The sequence below is a fragment of the Limulus polyphemus genome, unplaced genomic scaffold (assembly GCF_000517525.1).
Source record: "Limulus polyphemus unplaced genomic scaffold, Limulus_polyphemus-2.1.2 Scaffold1097, whole genome shotgun sequence".
NCBI classification, from domain to species: domain Eukaryota; kingdom Metazoa; phylum Arthropoda; class Merostomata; order Xiphosura; family Limulidae; genus Limulus; species Limulus polyphemus.
The window spans coordinates 195,301-214,275 of NW_013666707.1; the positions used below are offsets into that span (position 1 = coordinate 195,301).

General features: G+C 31.4%; 1 long non-coding RNA gene across 3 annotated transcripts in view; it reads right to left on the reverse strand.

The window, feature by feature from the left end:
* The window catches only part of LOC111086438, a 25,031-nt gene extending 10,897 nt beyond the window's left edge, over positions 1–14,134 (reverse strand). For 2 of the 3 annotated variants that reach the window (XR_002611161.1, XR_002611162.1), the window contains exons 1-2: positions 13,669–14,134; positions 831–3,531 (exon numbers count right to left, since the gene is read on the reverse strand). This is a non-coding gene — a long non-coding RNA (uncharacterized LOC111086438). The remainder of the gene's footprint in view (positions 1–830; positions 3,532–13,668) is intronic. The other variant, XR_002611163.1, reaches the window with a different exon arrangement.
* Between the last annotated feature and the right edge of the window lie 4,841 nt (positions 14,135–18,975).

An 18,975-nucleotide genomic window follows, 5' to 3' on the forward strand; every position in this document is an offset into this window, starting at 1 on the left:
CAAGTCCGTAGCAATTTGTAGGAGAGTCAACCAGCATCACGTAAAGCTTTTATGTGAACTCTCTGCTCTACTGACAATTCTCTACACTTTCTGGACTGTGGTATGACAACAAAACTTAATATATAGTGTTAAACACTGTTTTTATCAAGGTTTATTTGTGGAGTGCTATTAAATTGATTTTTTCTAGCATATACCAGTACCATATGCTAGCTTCATTCTATATAGTTAAGACACTGCATGAAAGCTATTTCAGACCCTAAGTTTAATCAGTATATTCATTCAAGCAGAACCCTTATGACATGCCCTTGGTACAAATATATGGAAATTCTAAACAATGAAAAGTATTCTCACCCCGGCTCATTCAATTATCAACAGGTATCACTGCAACATTACCAGTGTTAAATCTTACATCCTGTATTGGCATGGAAAAATTAGCTCTAATTAGTCCTAACACTTTTGCACAGTACTGTACAATACACTTCTTTTACAAATAACAACCTATATGGATTGCTTGAAGAAGACAAACCAATGTTCTGTTGAACCATGTAATATGCTCCTCCCCAAAATAAATCACCACACTGTGGTTATAAACCATTGGTTGCCAACATATTAGGATTAAAGCATATGGAACTTAATAAACTAATTAAGTATTAACAGTTGTTAAGTTAAAAATACCTTGCCTACCACAACCTACCTTTCAGATTGAGCCATAGCTATGGGAAATTTTTAACTCACCCGCTACGATCCGGTCACTGTTTTTTTCCTACAAGACAGTTCTTTATATGCAGGTTCTGTACGAGATCTGATATGTTTATTTCACTATTATTTACCATTTCCTTTCCAGTACTTTGATAGACTAAAGACTGCTTTTTTTTTTCATTTTTCATAAGTCGAGGAGAAAGAGAAGGTGAGCAGTGGGAGTACGATATCAAGATGTGTATCTCTAGAAATAGCACAATAACTGATATTCTTTTTCGTTTTGTTTGGTTCTTAAGAAATTATGAAGATACAATAAATATTAAAATATTTCAAAGTTAAATTTCTAAAACAAGGAATTATCAATGGAAAATAATTATAAACATGAGATTTGAACAAATGATATGTGAACTGATGATTTAGGATAGTAATTTTGATTTTCCCATTCAAAACTTACAATGCTTGAAAAAAAATGATGCTTATTTACTTAGGCAAAGTTTTATTAAGTAAATAATCAGTTTCTTTATTTTATACATCACTTTTACACTGAAAAATTATCATTCTTAACATTTAAACACCAGTAGTTATCTTCACAATAAACTGAAATTGTTTACATTTTTCATTATTATGTGACAAGAAACCACTTAGCAACACGAAAAACATTGTAAAAATATATATATCTTGATTTTCACAAATATCAGTTAAACTTTCTATAAAGCCTATCATTCCTAAAAAGATACATACCTTTTCAAGAAACATTGTGACAACACATATAACTCCATATGTAATTCAGAAATACTTAAACCATATTATGATTTTAATATATGCAAATAAACGTCTGTAGTGTAAAAGTCAATATGAATTACATCTGTATAATGTTATTATTTTTAGATATAAACTCTCATTTTAAAATAATTTACTTAAGAACCTTAGATATAAACCATGACTAGATGTTTTAATGGTTTTTTTGGTTGTTTTTTTTAATGACTTCAACATCACACCACACTGGAATTTATAATACAAAGCAGAAACTTGAATGCTGGTATTTTTTTTTAAATCATGTTAAAATGTTATAAACTATAAAACTTTCACTTTATAAAGTGTTCAATAATAATTTTACCAAGTTGTATACTACTACATCTTCACAACTAGTCAAAATTTTCTTTAACTGTTATTAGGTCTTTACGTTTACAAGTTAAAACCTGAAAATCATCCTCTTGTATCTATAACCATAACTAGATTTGGGTCAGTTGAGTAATTTATATTTTGTAAACAGAAACATATTGGATAGTTATTTACCAACAGTTTGATAACACAATCTGAACATATTTAACAAAATCTCTGTACTGGAAATTATGACTGATGTTTCACTTGAACAAGTAACGTTTTGGTACATAATGATTATGGGTAACAATGTTTTCTAACAAGCCACTTTCCTCCTATTACACTTGGTCATCAGTGTTAATTCCCTTTAAAAAATAAAAGCAGTATCTGTTTTAATAGAATAAATGTCTACAGTTTTTTAATCAGTGTTGATTCACATCAAGTTAAGTTTGGTCAAAACAAGTTTCTTCTATCTTTAGCACGTTTACAAAAAACACACACTTTGAATTGAAATATAAAATTAATAGCTGCTTACTTTGTGTTCATGAGTTAACTTTACTGTAGACTTATATTATCGAAATGTTCAAACCTTAAATTGGAGTATCACATTACACTTCCGTCAGAACTGGACGTTTAACTCAATCACTCATTACATTGATTAGTAATTAATCAAAATTAGGATTAAGCTAACTAATGTTACCAATATAGTTAACTAACTAAGATTAATGTTTCTGATTATTCCAACTATCCAAGTCATTGAAATATTGCTAATATGATTTTGAATTATTATTCTCAATTAATTCAAGGTTCTTTAGTTTAATCTATTAGCCATAACTCATGAAAATTATCAATAAATCAAAATTAGTGTTTCTCATTATTACTATTTTCACTTATTCCAACTATTCAAGTTTCGTAAGAATAACTGATTAGTTGAATGCAATCGATTAATGAACCCGACAATTAATCAATTAGCAAATTCCACTAATTACCCAGCTCTAATTTCTGCAATTGCTAAACAAATTAAATGCAAAACCTAACAATAATGAACCAGTTGAATGTTCAATCTTATCATCCCTTCTATCTTAATGAACCTGAACTATGTTTGTTACATTTTCTGTACTGTTACTTCTGTCAGTATCACCATATTCCTGTATACCTTCTTCACTACATTCACAATATTGTGAAGAATCTACACTATATAACATCTCTATAGGCTTACAATCCAATATTCACAGCTCTGTAACTAGTGGAGGAGGTTAATTCAACATTAATCATTTTTAACACTCATTCAGCACTGCTGAAGAAGTAACAATCACTAAAAATAACAACAACAAAGATAATATGAATGTAAATTTGCATTTACATATACTTATTAAAAGTGCACTATACTTTTCTTCCAAAGTCTCATTAAAATGAAAGGAATGGAAAAATGAGCAGTATTATGAAATGCTATCATTTAATTTTAACAGTTGTTATGCAAATCAGTAAATATTTACTTGTCAAGTGACTGTTTGTGAACAGTGAACATGTGAAAAAGTAGAGCATCTTTGCAATTATATTTTTTCTGACAAACACTACAGGAATGACACTTAGCCTGTTCATTCCAGGTGTCTTGACTGCTCCTTAACTCTGAGATGCCGAGAAGTGGTCCTAAAGTGGGCACATTTCCTTCCCTCTTCCTGGCATTCATGAGCTGCAAGAATCTTTGTAGAGCACTTGTCGCCCAAAGTTCTGAAAGTGACAGTTTCTTATGAAATAAAATCATTGTAGATGTAAAACAGTACATAAAACAGAAAAGTGACATTCTCAATATGTACATACCCACAAACTACTGATACAGTACTCTGTTAGGCCTAATGACATTTTAATTTCTTTCTGTAACAATCAATATGTACATACCCACACACTACTGATACAGTACTCTGGTAGGCCTAATGACATTTTCACCTCTTTCTGTAACAATCAGTATGTACATAACAACACACTACCGATACAGTACTTTGTTAGACCTGATGCATTTTGATCTCTTTAACAATCAGTATATACACACAATAATACATTACAGATACAATACTTTGTTTAGCCTAATGACATTCTCATCTCTTTCTATAAAAATTTCATTAGCTGTAGTGATTGTCAGGTTGATTTTTAGTTTTACTCTTAAGTACATAGATTACTCTGATTGGTAGTTCATATAAATTATTGATCAAGATATACAGAACCACAAACTATAGATACACTATGACTTTTCTTTGTCAAAAACCTCATCTGCAATATGTGTTTGTGATGTTTTTTATGTCTGCTTTCCTTTATTGGTTAAAATAACCATTCTGGTGATAATAAAATAAAAATGTGTATGTTGTATAATCACACACACACACACACAATAAACCAAATGGGAAAACATTCACACTGAAGAAAGCATGCAAAAAATTATATCAAAAACTAAAAAAAAAGGATAAACAGGAAAACTACAAAACATATATAAATTTATAATCTGCACAGATTTTTGTTTTGTTGATGGAAACACCTTTCATGTTGTTCAGATATTTTCACACCAACATACACAATTCCAAAAATTACTAAACAAACACAAACAGACTAACATTCTGCACGTTGAAGCATTTCAGATTTATTTTGCAAAAATAAATGTTAACTAAAATACCTATTAACATATGGACACAAAAAAATAAATAAAAAAAACACGACACATTGACAGTGAACAACAGTTTATTGAATTAAAAAAACCTGTACAGTAAATATCAGCATACAATACAGTCAGACATTTGTTTGTTTTCATACCATGCTACCTTTCAACATAAAAATCACATTAAGTGGACTAGAAATGCCTCCACTTTCAGTTTAAGGTACATCAGACCTAGTGCGTTTTACAATAAAATATGGTATGTACATTTAAACAAAAAATGGAAAAAGCAAAATGCATTTGAGTTTATTTGTTAACCCTCTCCCAATTGGTAAGTCAAAGTGCACATGTGAAAACCTTTAACAGAGCTGCATTCAAAATTTAATTACTTCATTATCAATGTATACAAATAAACTTGGCATCAAAATATAGTTATTAAATCAAATTGTAATATTACATAAGTTTTAATTTCTTGATTTTATAAGGAAATATTTAAATAAATCCTCAATCTCCCCTAGTATGAGAATTATGACGTGTTCTCTAGGTCTTTCCCCTTTACTACTTAATGTAAATTACTCATTATAATATAGATATTACTACAGCAGAGTCTAATTTTTATAGCCTTAAACCTTGTTTATTTACAGTCATAAACTAGAAAACCCACTTGCCATGAGCACCTATCACAGCCAATAATTCTCTCATGATTCATACAATATTGTTTATAACCAATAGAAAGACAAAGCTTTAATCTGTTGAGTGACATATAATGTTACACTGATTGTAGTACAGACTGTTATCAATTTCTTCTTCAGGTTGAAAGTTTATCTCGTGGTGTTCAAATTGAGCAATTTGGGGAATTATTTAAGCCCCTCTTGTCTCAGAAATCCAGTAAAATTATGATAGTTATAGGACATTGTTTGCTTTGTATGTTTTATTATTCTGTCTTCTTAAGTGCATTATTTTAGTAAATAAAAATGATTTAGTGCACTAAGTACCAACATTACCAAAAAAGCAGGCTTAAATTTTATTGGCAACTGCTAACAAAAACAAGAGGTCAAAGGTAAGTACTATATTTCATGTTTTTCATATATATTTCTTATTTATTGTTATAAAACAAAAATGTAAAAATTAGAAAAGAAACTCATTAGGTTATATTAGGTACAATAACAAAAATATTCTTCACAAGGTATATGTTCGCAAGCAACTTGTTTGTTACATCATTCAATACAGTTACAGCAGCAAAACATTCATCAAGTGATTTACAACTTCTGTGGTGGGATAATTGATTAGACACAGTTCAAAGGGCAATAAAACAATAACATTAAGTATTAATAGATGTATACTATTACAAGTCTTAAGCTATTTAGGACAAACAATTATACTTTTCTGTTACAATCTGTAGTCATTCTAGAAAGAAAAAAGGGTAATTTAGATTTATTTCATATTTTTTATGATGGTTACAAGGTTGGTCAAATCGACAGTCTGTATAAAGTTAGGGTAGGGAAAATAACAGAAAAAATAGTTTTTACAGAAGAAAAACATTTGATATTTATTTAAAAGGTTTTAGAGGTTATGCAAATGAAATTTGAAAATTATCACGTGCAGAAAAGTATTTTTGATCTTAACATGAAAATCACTTTGCACTTGGAGCAATCAACACTGACTCCATATGTTCACAAACAAATCTTTATTAACAAAACTTAATTGGAAAACCTGATTTTTTTGTGTATGAAAGATTTGTAATGTTTACTGAAAGTTTGCTAAGTTTCGTGAAGATACACAAAGGTTACAAGGTTGATCACTCACATGGACTTATTCCTTTCACAAAAGATATCTTCTACATGAACGTTACATGACAAAGACTACACAGTTATTAAACTTGTAGTAATGTAACACAGCCATGGTCAATATATAAAAACTGTTTCATTATTAAATTAGTACTAATGTAAAATAGAAATGGTTAAAGTATAAAAACTGTGCAATTATTAAATGTACAGTAATGGTAGTCAGATAGTGGATTTTCTTATTTGTACATTCTACTTTCACCAAATGGCTTAGTGCAATGTGTGTGTGATTGGGTTGTTGAGCTAGGGGTGTCTGTCATATTAGCAGCTTCTAGAACTCGGGTTGAGTTACGAGTAATGTTTTAGTGTAGGATTCCATAGTAATCAGTAGTGGGACTATCTTCACATGACTTTAGTCCTGGTAGAGCAGTGACTAATAAACACTAGTATAACGTAAGAGTGCTAAGTTCAAACCTGGTTGTTTAAGATATGTTTGTAATTAAGCACAAGGCTACACAATGGGCTATCTGTGCTCTGCCCACCATGGATATCGAAACCCGGATTCTAGCATTGTTATAACATGCAAACGTCAAGTTCCGAATTCCAGAAGTAGAACAAAAATAGTCGCAAACTAGGATGTAGTAAAAAAATTAATGTCACCACAAAATAAAAGACTAATAAACAAAATTTTTTTCCTGTAACATTTAGAAAATTTCTAATACCTTAAAAACAGATCAAACCACAAAGTTCAGAAAAAACACTTTAAGTAAGTGAAAATAAACTATACTATTTGTAATGTACAATTACAATATTACAGATCTTGAATGTGAACAAAAGTTTGGGGGAAATCTGACATAACATTGTGGATATTACTTTCAACTTACAATTCCTTAACCCAGAATTACTGACAAGGTCCAACTGGAACCCATCAGTTTTATTAAATTAATTAAGCACCAAATTTCCACTCTACTATGTGTTTGTTTCACACTACAAAAGTCTTTTAAAATTTTCTGTATCATAAATCCATAATTTTACACCACTAAATAGTAGAGCTCAATGTTTATGTTCGCTAAAACCATGAAGTTTTTTTTTTTATAAAATAAGCATTCTCAATAATAACGAAGATCTTGTTCAGAATCGTTAATTAAATGCAACTTTCTAATGAAATTCTAAACTACTGACAACACATTTCAAAATATTCTAAGAAGTCACATTAATAGACCTGAAGTCTTCAAGATCTCCACACTCCTCTAAAAAAAAAAAATCATATTGGCAATCTTCCAACCAAGAGGAATTCCTTTGTTGGAGACTTTACAAAATTAACAGTTAACCCCCCTTAAACTTCATCATCCCCTCTTTACAAATTAATTTCATTTTTTTTTTATAAGCTAGAAAGTTTTCCATTACTATAAGTGTAATTTTTCTCTTCATCCATTCAGAAAAAAGTTTTGGGTTGAAATAAAACTCTTGATAGGAATACATTCTTCCAATCAAGATTTGTCATTCACTCTTTCTCTCTCTCTCCAGTTAATTTCTGCAGTTTGTGGAAATATCCTTTTCTGATATATAGGATTCAATCCTTATAAACTATAGGTGTTTTCAATAACGACATCAAAAACAATGATTATAATGATGTCATACTCAAGAGTTCTCTTTGAACAACTCAATTTTTAACAGTACATCTTACCAAGGTGTGGTAAAAATAAACTAATATAATTGGCTCCTAGGTCAATCAATATAATATATATATATTGTAAAATAAAACTGAATTATCATTATACACAAGTTACAGTTTTAAATTAAAAGCGGTAATGCCACAACATATAGTTTGTAAAAATATTGAAAGTTTTTCAATGAAATACAAATAACTGGACTGGATAACAAAATATAATACTGTAAAAACCCTAGTAACTCAAACACTTTCAAAACACAGCAACAATTTCACTGAAACCAGATATCACAAAATGTAATTATAAATCTGTACTGTGTACATATATGTACATTTTTATGTGCACAGTTTACAAATCTAACTAAAAACAACTTTTATTACAAAACAAAGCTTATTAACATGTATAATTATTTATAAGAAGAGTATTAAAAGTATACAATTATTATATCAATTTTTTCTACCATATCCCACAATATTATGTTTAACAACATTCAACACCAATCTAATTTATGTATTGTAATAAAGCAGATTGACAAATAAACTAGAAATCAGAAAATGCCATAATATATTCAAGATTTTGATAAAGAAGGAACACTGTTTCATGGAATCAACTAAGACTTTACATATGAAGGTCATAATATTTAACATCTAGAAATCTGGATAAACATAACTTTGTAAGAGATTTACTACTGTTTATGTAGACAAGTTATTACACTGGTTTATTGTAGAAATATTTAACATCTAGAAATCTGGGTAAACATAACTTTGTAAGAGCTCTACTACTGTTTATGTAGACAAGTTATTACACTGGTTTATTATATGAATATTTAACATCTAGAAATCTGGTAAAACATAGCTTTGTAAGAGCTTTACTACAGTTCATGTACACAAGTTATTACACTGGTTTATTGTAGAAATATTTAACATCTTGAAGTCTGGTAAAACATAGCTTTGTAAGAGATTTACTACTGTTCATGTAGACAAGTTATTACACTGGTTTATTGTAGAAATATTTAACATCTAGAAATCTTGGTAAAACATAGCTTTGTAAGAGATTTACTACTGTTCATGTAGACAAGTTATTACACTGGTTTATTGTAGAAATATTTAACATCTAGAAATCTTGGTAAAACAGCTTTGTAAGAGATTTACTACTGTTCATGTACACAGGTTATTACACTGGTTTATTGTAGAAATATTTAACATCTAGAAATCTTGGTAAAACAGCTTTGTAAGAGATTTACTACTGTTCATGTACACAGGTTATTACACTGGTTTATTGTGCTTGTTTTCACATGGAGCCTTTATTACTTTGGAGGCATGTTCTAAACATGCTCAAAATATGGCTTATGTTTTATGATATCTCCAACCAAAATACTCACATTACATTTTCCAGAAAGGAGTATCAATGTGTTGCATTAGGTAGATGTTAGGGCTAAAATGATCTTTGAACTTAAAAGCCATACAAAAAGTATGAACAGCTGTACTTAATAATGTACTGATTTTTATTTTTGTCATAAAAGGAGACCAATGACCATACAATAAATTGGAATAATACTGAAATAACATGGCATGAATCTCATATGAGAAAAAGAAAGATAAATGAAACCTTCTACGTCCACCTAACAAATAACACACCTGGTCAGGCTAGTACAGAAGAGAGCAAAACCTGGATACCCCTCTTGAAAAGTTTCAGAGTTAGTTGATCCAAGTTCTACTAAGAAAGACCCCACAGAGAATAATGACTACTTCTTAGAACTACTCTGAAGATAATAGCAGATTAGCAGCCAAAACATGAGTTTAAAAACTAGTTAATAATTAGTATATAAATGTTAAAAAATAATTCTAACTAATTAATAATTAGACTTAGAGTGGTCCAACAGGCTACTTACTAACCATGACAATGAACAAACAGTCATATTTCACTGAGTCAAATTAAGTATATCATAGGGGTATAATTAGTAAATCAGTACAGTTATCTGATCACATTAAGCTTTTAGGTATTTCTAGCTGTATTGAAGTTGTTTTTGTACAGAATTAATCAGAATAATGGGTAATTTGGACAGATATTTGTCAAATAACCATTAATTACAGCAAGTGTAAGGTTCATACATTTGGGTTATAATAATTTGGATTCCATGTTTAATATAGATGGGAATCTACTCAACAGCATGACTAAAAAAAAGGATGTGGACACAGTAGTGGATCGTGTCGTTGAAGCTATGCTCAGTATCTAGTAGTAAAGCTAATAAAATATTAGGGTGTACTTTTAGACATGCTGATTACAAGAGAGGTAATTATTTCTGCATATAAATAACTGGTTAGGCCTCACTTGGATTACTGTGTGCAGTTCTGGTCTTATCTAAAAAGTAAAATGATAAGCACATTTGCATCGATTCGATGCATCTGTTGCATACAGTTTACTGCGCAGCTCAAAAATAGACTACTGGGTGAGATAGTTTGAAACTTGAGATAAACTTTCTGCTTATTATAGATTCTGCAAATAAAATATTTTTATATGTGATATTTCTATGAATTCACAGCTTTGAAAATTCTAAAATATTTCATTATGATCTTTTTTACCTAACAATTGTCTTCCTACATTCTTGCAAGTCTTTTCAATAGAATCTTCAGTTTATAAAACTGTAAATTTTATCTTTATTTTGCTTTGAAAAACTTTGCATGCAATTTCACTGGGCCTGGCATGGTCTGGTGTTCAAGACACTCTTGATTTACAATCTTCAAAACGTGTCACCGAACGTGCTTGCCCTTTCAGCCATGGGGGCACTATAATGTTATAATCAATCTCGCTATTTGTTATCAAATAGCAGCCCAAGAGTTGGTGGTGGGTGGTGTTGACTAGCTGCATTCCCTCCACTCTATCATTGCTAAATTAGGGACAGCTGGTTTCAAATAGTCTTTGAATAGCTTTGTTTATGATCACTGGCATAGAATAAAAATAATTATTTAAACATAACAAAATTATAAGCAAACCAACATCTTTTTTTAACTATTAATCAGAAGGTTTCATTGAATACACTTAAGTTTTAAATCTGTTTTATGTTCATTTAAATATATAATTTATTTTTTCATTTCTTTTCAGTGATTTTTCTTGGTCAATTCAAGCAGTTATCCGGGCCGATAACATTTAAGTTCTACAAAAAAACAAAATTTATAAGGTTGAACCCAAAGTGACAAAACTAATTCCTATAACACTGCAACATCATAATTCAAATGACGTAAAAAAATTATAAAGCAAGCTCTAAAACAATATCAGAACTGTAAATGCCGCATAAGTTGTTCACAAACATCTTTTCTTCTAGAAACGTATCACCAACCTAAGTTTTTTTCATTTTGTTCCAATCCCTATGCATGTTTCCCCTCACCTGGAAACAAATCTGGCTTATACAGTTGAAAATATATTTCATTATGTATTTACATCACTACCTTATGAATTCTCAAAGCTGAAATATAAGCAATTACATCACACCAAGATCACAAAAAAGAGACTTGCTCAAATCGATAAAAACTATAGTTGTATTGAAGTTACAAGGTTCAAATTGGTCCTATTTTGTTCAGAACTATTTTGAATTTACTCCTGGGGGTACAAGTGACATATTATTATGAGAAAAAAAATTTAAGAAATTCACAAACATTGTTTTCATTCAGAGCTCACTGTATTTAATGCAAAATCATCACTTGAGATATCTTAAAGTTATTTACATATAAAATTAAGTAAACACTTTTTTTATTTAATAAATTTCAACTCTAAAAGTATTTTCCAAAACTGTGTGGAAGAACAAGTACATTTTATTTTTTTGTAATTCAATGACTGAAGTTTATCCTCCGGGTAAGATGGATCTAAAGGGGCACCATGGAATTGATGGAAAGGGTTCAGAGGGATACTCGTTTGGTTCTACAGATGGAAGGGTTATCTTCAAGGGATGGGTTAAGATTTCAACTTATTTTCTCTTAAGAAAAGTCTAAGAGATTACTTTATTTAAGTTTACAATATTAGCCAGGGAAACAGCAGGATAAAGCCCTCTCATTTCTTTGTGTTGTATTCTAAAGACAACAGGATCAGACTTTTGAAATAAAGGCTAAATGCATGGGTGAGGGTCAAAGTGCATATGCCACAACCTTTTATTGAATGCCATTAAATGTGGTGTTATGTATTTGATGTCAAAGTTATCAAATGTTCATTTCACCCTACACTGTTGATTTAGTAACAGTTCATGATAGATGAAATATCAAGCACAATATACAGGGATACTAAAAAACAGTGTAAATATGCATTTTGGTGGTTCTTAAAGGTTATACAAACTGTATGATGGACAGAAGTATTTTTATTCTTCACATGAACATTACCTTGCAATACGATTTGTCAGAGTCCGCGTCAGACTGATGTTGTCTTGAAACATATCTTGAGTACAAATATTTTTATAATACATCTAATTTCTTGTGTATAAAAGACTTGTACATTTTATTAAAAGCCTGCCACATTTTGTATAGATACACATAGTGTATTCCTGAAAAATGAAGGATAAATAATCGTTTAAAATGTTTTATTTTTCTCAAGCATGGGTTTGCAAAGGCAGCCTAGAAAGACCAAATGGTGACTTGATGTACTTCTGTTACACTGCATAATTGGTTATTTTCATCTCACCCATCCCTTGTTGTCTGCCTGATTATAATATGCAAGCACAGTACATGTTTTCTTCCCCTCCGTTTAAATCTAGTTTACATACAAAAACTTCAAAATTGGTTATAAATTCAGGTGTTTGTAGTTTCAGTTATGAAACATAGCCCAAGTAAGTAATTATTTTCGTTTCATCCTAATTAACTGAATGAACTGGTTAATTTATCTAGGGTATCATATGCACCTTCTTGTGCAAATAGTTCCATAAAAGTTATTATACTTGTGAAAGTAAATAGTAATCTTTCTACTAGTAGGTCAAGTAATACATTGAGAAGCAAATGTCCCTTATTTTTCACTAGAAATGACCACAAGTAACAAGGGAAGCATGTGAACTCCGAGAAATGATAGCAATACTTCCTCATGTATATAATGCTATGTTTTCTCTCTCTGAAACATTTCTACAAATTCTTTTCTGTGACAGATTTTTCTGCTTCTTCACAGAGACTCGTGGAAGCTCCAGCAAAGGTACTGTCCTTAATTCATACTTGTAAGCTTGATTGTTTTGTATTTTGAATAGATTGTTCTACATTGTCATATACTAGCTCCAGTTTCTTTCACTTTTCACAACACAAAGTCAGATAATTCAGTTTAACTCTGTAGAACATTTTCTGTTAAACTTCTTGTTATTTTGTAGAATCTACCAGATTGCTGAGAGAAAATCATCAAATCTGAGAATACTATATTTTATACAATTATATATTTTGATTTAACATTTGACTTGGTTTAAATATATTACTAAATTTAAAACAATGCTTGAAAGTTGAAATGAGCTGGTGCTCACAAGTACACATTACCTGCACTTCACAATTTAAAATACTTGCATATATATCAGCACTTTTAATACAGCTTCATTGTATCCTTTAGAAATGATTATTTGGGAATATGTATTATCATTAACTTAAGTAACACCTCATAACACACACACAAAAAAATCTTGAATAGCGGTTCTCTTTTCAATTTCAAACACTGGCTTAGAACATGATGGTTAAATTGTGTTTACTTCTTCCTTAAAAATTAAAGATTTATGAATACATTTACTACAATAATCTACTTACACTAAGTTACAACTTACAGTTACACTGGTCTAAGCACATTTCTTGAGACTTGAGTACAAGTTGAATCAGCAGTTCTATCTCACAATCACATGGGCTTCGTACAATGTACAGTATAGTACATCGCAGTAGATATATATAATATTACACTTACAGCAGTACTCACTAATCAAAATGTTAGAAAATACTAATATTAGTGCTAACATTAACTTGATTAAGTAGCACTCATTAGTATTACTTAGTACTACTACTAGTAGTAGTAGTAATAACTGTATCAATAAGTAGTTAACTCAGTCTCAACTGTTGTCTCGACGCGACGATATAGCCAAGGAATATCTAACCCAAACATGTCAAATGAAGATATCTTGTTAGTTCTAACTGATTTTTGTTTAGAATGTATCAACCATTTTATTAAAATGTTTTCAACATCAACAAATACGTAAGCCTCACCATACCCTAGAGTGTAGACACAACGCTTCTCTATAGAATTACTCCATGTTAATTTTCATTGGGTAAATTATTGTATAGAGGGCTGAAACTCTCAGTGGATAATACGTTATAAACTACAATTAATTTAATCACCAACACCTCATGAATATAAAGAATTCAAATTTTAAAAATGTTCTTCGGCCCAAGTAAATTAAATTATTATTATTTTACACATTATTAACACATAAAATGTTAAATATCTTAAACCTTAAATTTTTATGATGATTACAAAATACATAAAATTACATTAACAAAGTACGCTTCAGTGTAGAAGTACAGCTGCTGCTGCTGTTTTCCCTCCCTTTAGTCGGCAGGTATGAACTATTTGTGACCATGCTTGAACTTAAGGTCTCTAATCAGGCCGTTGAACGTGTGTATCACATAAAATGCAGTTCAGTTTACAAATACCAAATACTAAGTCCGTGAATATGCACGGATATCCACCAACTCTAAAGTTAACCCAAATTGACACATATTTTGTGCTATACTACAACTAGTCTTATGGGCCAATCTTTGTGGATGGGGTGACTTCACAAAAGCCCTTCCGCTACTACTTACTCTGACCCCCCCCCCAGTGGCACAGCGGAATGTCTGCGGACTTACAATGCTAGAATCCGGGTTTCGATACCCGTGGTGGGCAGAGCACAGATAGCCCATTATGAAGCTTTGTGCTTAATTACAAACAACAACTTACTCTGATTCATAAGAAACTTGGCACATATTAGGTTTTGTGACACAAATTCTAGAATTTATGGTGTACAACAGTTAGATTTATAGCGCAATAATTGTGGGGATTGTAACCCCATGCTAGCCTCTCAATGACTTTTGTGATATGCAGGTATATGATTTCTACCTGCTTTAGTGATACAAAAATTCTTTAAATTTTTCAGCTCTTTAATTTCCATGCCGTAATGGAGGCAGCACGTGGTCCGGGAAGTCGTTAAGACTACCTTGTTCTGGTTGTTTTGTTTTTCTCTGTACTAAGGAATTTCTATTCTGCCTGAGAGAAAATTGAGGTAATGATTAGCATTCGGATTGTATGGACTGCCACTGTAATATCTTTTGCTGACCAGGTTGACGATGAATAAATGTAACAGCCAACCAATCCTGTGAGAGAATGCAGGACACGATGTGACGCTGTCGACTACTAAAAGAAAGCGAGTTTACCTGTTGAATTCTAGCGTAGTTTCTATAGTTACTATGTTCGCGTATTTCTCACGGATTTGAGCTTTTTTTCTTAACAGTGGCTTTCATATTTGAGAGGTCCAGATTTGCGGTTTTGGGGGCTTATTTTAATAGGAATGTGCTTGATTTGGTTTTAATTCTTCATATCAATAAAAAAATAAAGCAATATATATTTACTTATTTCTAAAATGGTTTCTGTCTAAATCTCCGTCACCCCAGTAAGCTTCATAAGGATATAACTAGCCTAGTAGTCAGTTTCAAAAATATTCACGCCATTCAAAATAACCAAATACATAAGTAGAATTTGCGGATCTGTTATACTAACACCGCCCTTGGCATGGCTCGAGCCAGTACACTCTACTGATGCCTCATTCTCACACAAATAGAAACGAGACCGTTAACGCATCGCGTATAAGCCTATGGTAAACAAACAATGGCGACTGCAAACAAAGGTCTGAGCGATCCTCGATCCTTTATTTTTTGTCGTCGACTGTCCTTCTATGTTAGCCATAATACTTTCAGCAATGCTACTAGTCCACAAAATGTTTTTATAGTAAGTAATGCACGAAAGAACACAGAATAATGACATGTCAACAGCTGAAAAAGTTGGGTATCTGTCAAATGTTTTCTGGCTCTCTTAATTATGTGACTTGAGCTGTTTGAAATTCAACTTAGCTCCCCACTATGTTATGGTAGGGAAAAAAATTATCATTAGCTAAATTGACAGTTATCTGTACGATAACGTGGCGTGAATCATATTGCAATCAATCAGTTGGAATTTAGGCTTTCTATTGGTTATAAATTTAATAAGAGGCAGCCACAAAAGAAGCCACTTGAAAAGGCGATGTTTTCACACACACTTTCATAACATCACCGTGACAGATACAGTGTATATAAATACCCCATCAGTCATTGAGTAAAACATCAGTCTATTATGTTTCGATCGCACATGAAATTTCTTGGCAACTGCTCTTATAAATCTCCGTGACATACAAATTATATTCTAAAATGATGCCAAAGGCAAATCCAACTGATTGTGTTGAGCTATCATTGGCAAATAAAGTCAAAGTTATTCAGGCACATAATGCCAGCAATAAAAATCAGCACAAACTAGCTGGAGAGTTCAATGAGTACTTTTTTTTTGTCTGTGTCTTATAATAAAGTGTTTACACAATGCATCACATGTCCAGTCTGTATCTCACACAGCTTAGTCATTTGGTTGAACTCTGATTACTTTGTATGTTTCCTGTTATTCAGCGGACCTATCTGATAATTGTGCAGAAATTGGTTGACCTGAGAATATTACAACCAATGAAGCATCAAAATAGCTATCAATAAAATACCACATAGTATGTGCCATATAACTATACAGGAAGTTAAATTCTGCCAATTAACCATCTGAATGAAGTGTGACTTCATAAATTCTCTTTACCTTATGCAAGGAGTGTATATAATAATAATAGTAGCAATTTATTGGCGAATGTGGAAAATCTGACAGTGGAATAGAAAACCCTTTTATTGTTTTGTTTGTTGTCAATTTTATTTGGTACAAGCAAAAGTACCCGTCCCCACTGATGGGAAAAGTTTAAGTTAATCTACCAGCTTCATGGACTTTAAAAAGGTTAATTGTGTTGTACTCTTGGTTTCACTTATAGCCAAATCTCTGAGCTACTTAAAACGCCTACCGCCAAAAGTAATTGTTGAGCATTTCAGTCATGCTAAGAGCCACTCAACAATAACATACTGTACATCTACATTTTTATTCTTTAAGCTAGGTAACATTTTAAAATTTGAACGATAGTGTGATGAATTCCTAACAATTTAGTGAAGAATATCCTGCTTGTGAAATAAAATTTGACATCAACATTATTCATGTCTGTTCTCCCATCATTTCAATTAAACGGGAGACAGACAAACCCTCGGGCAGACAACACGGTTCGCAATATATACAAGATAAAATGTCTTCTGGAATTGTTTGTGAAAATTAAGTTTGCTGGCACATCTCTCTGTCATTCTTTGTATCACTTTTTTTACTTTCATAAATAAATTTACAAATTTAACTTTTTATATGCACTCACAAATTTATTTTACACACAGGGATTTGGATCATTGTACTGTTTCTCATTTTACTTATTCTGCTTTCCATATTCCCCAATTTGGCCAAAGTAAGAGAGGTCTATTTCTGTTTCAATGTTTTATAAATAACTTGATAGTTTAAACAAGAGTTTACTACATTTATATCCCCAGGCACGCATGCAGAAAGTTTACGGGTTTACAACACTGAGATCCAAGGCTCGATTTCCCGCAGCGAACAGAGCACGTGTAGTTTTACCTCAAAACAAACAAAGCTTATAAGTTCATATAACCTTCTGCACACACATACACTTCCAATTTACAAAAACAAATTGTAACATTCTTGTCTGGTTGATAAAAGTTTTTTGTTTTCATACATTTTAATCATGAGTATTTATCTGTTCACTGTGTTATATAATATTTACAATCACTTTACTAACAAAACATGAAAAGTTCTTACAAAAAGGATCATCATCATCCGAGTGTACAATAACTTTCACATTACTCCAGTGTCATCTTGCATTCTCAGAGTCAAGTCCCTTTGATAGCTAAACAGTTACATTGGTAGAACGGAGAGTTCATTTTAGAACTTCTGAATCTTGTAAACTATCTAGCTACAAGTAATTATACATTTGTCAACAGACAACTGTGAAAATACTTACTGCAAGTCTTCATATATAGTAAAGTGTAGTTGTGTTTCAAACAATCATGAAATCATTACCAGTTTTCATATCTCTATCCTACTGTTTTGCAGAAATCTAAGGTGTGTCTGAATTAACCAAACGTGCCTAGGGTCGGTCCATTGCATCGACCCCCCCCCCCCCACATTGTAAAAGAAATGTTGACAATGATTTTTAAGCAAGCTTTTAGTAAAATGTACAGGTCTGTTGTACACAAAAATACAGCCGCGTTAAAAAATATTTGTACTCAAGATATGTTTATGAATTGATGATGTCAGACTGACTCAGACTCGGACAAGTCAGAGTTCAAGGTGATGTTCATGTGATAAACAAAAATACTTTCGTTCACCGTACAGTTTGAATAACCTGTAGAACCTCAAAAATTTATATCTATAGTTTGTTTTAGCTATCATTGTATATTGCATGTAACATTTACACTCCTCTATGACAAACAGTTCCTAAATAAGCACTGCAGAGTAAAACGAACAGTGGATAACTTTGACATCAAATACACAATACCATGTTGAATGGCACTCTGTAAAAGATTGTGGTATATGCACTTTGACCCCCACCCATGCACAAGTAATCACCTATTTTGAGTAATCAGGAGGTATATTTACTGAAGTAATCAGTTGTTTTGAGTCATCAGGAGGTATATTTACTGAAGTTATCAGTTATTTTGAGTTATCAGGAGGTATATTTAATGAAGTTATCAGTTATTTTGAGTTATCAGGAGGTATATTTACTGAAGTTATCAGTTGTATTGAGTCATCAGGAGGTATATTTACTGAAGTTATCAGTTGTATTGAGTCATCAGGAGGTATATTTAATGAAGTTATCAGTTGTTTTGAGTCATCGAGAGGTATATTTAATGAAGTTATCAGTTGTTTTGAGTCATCG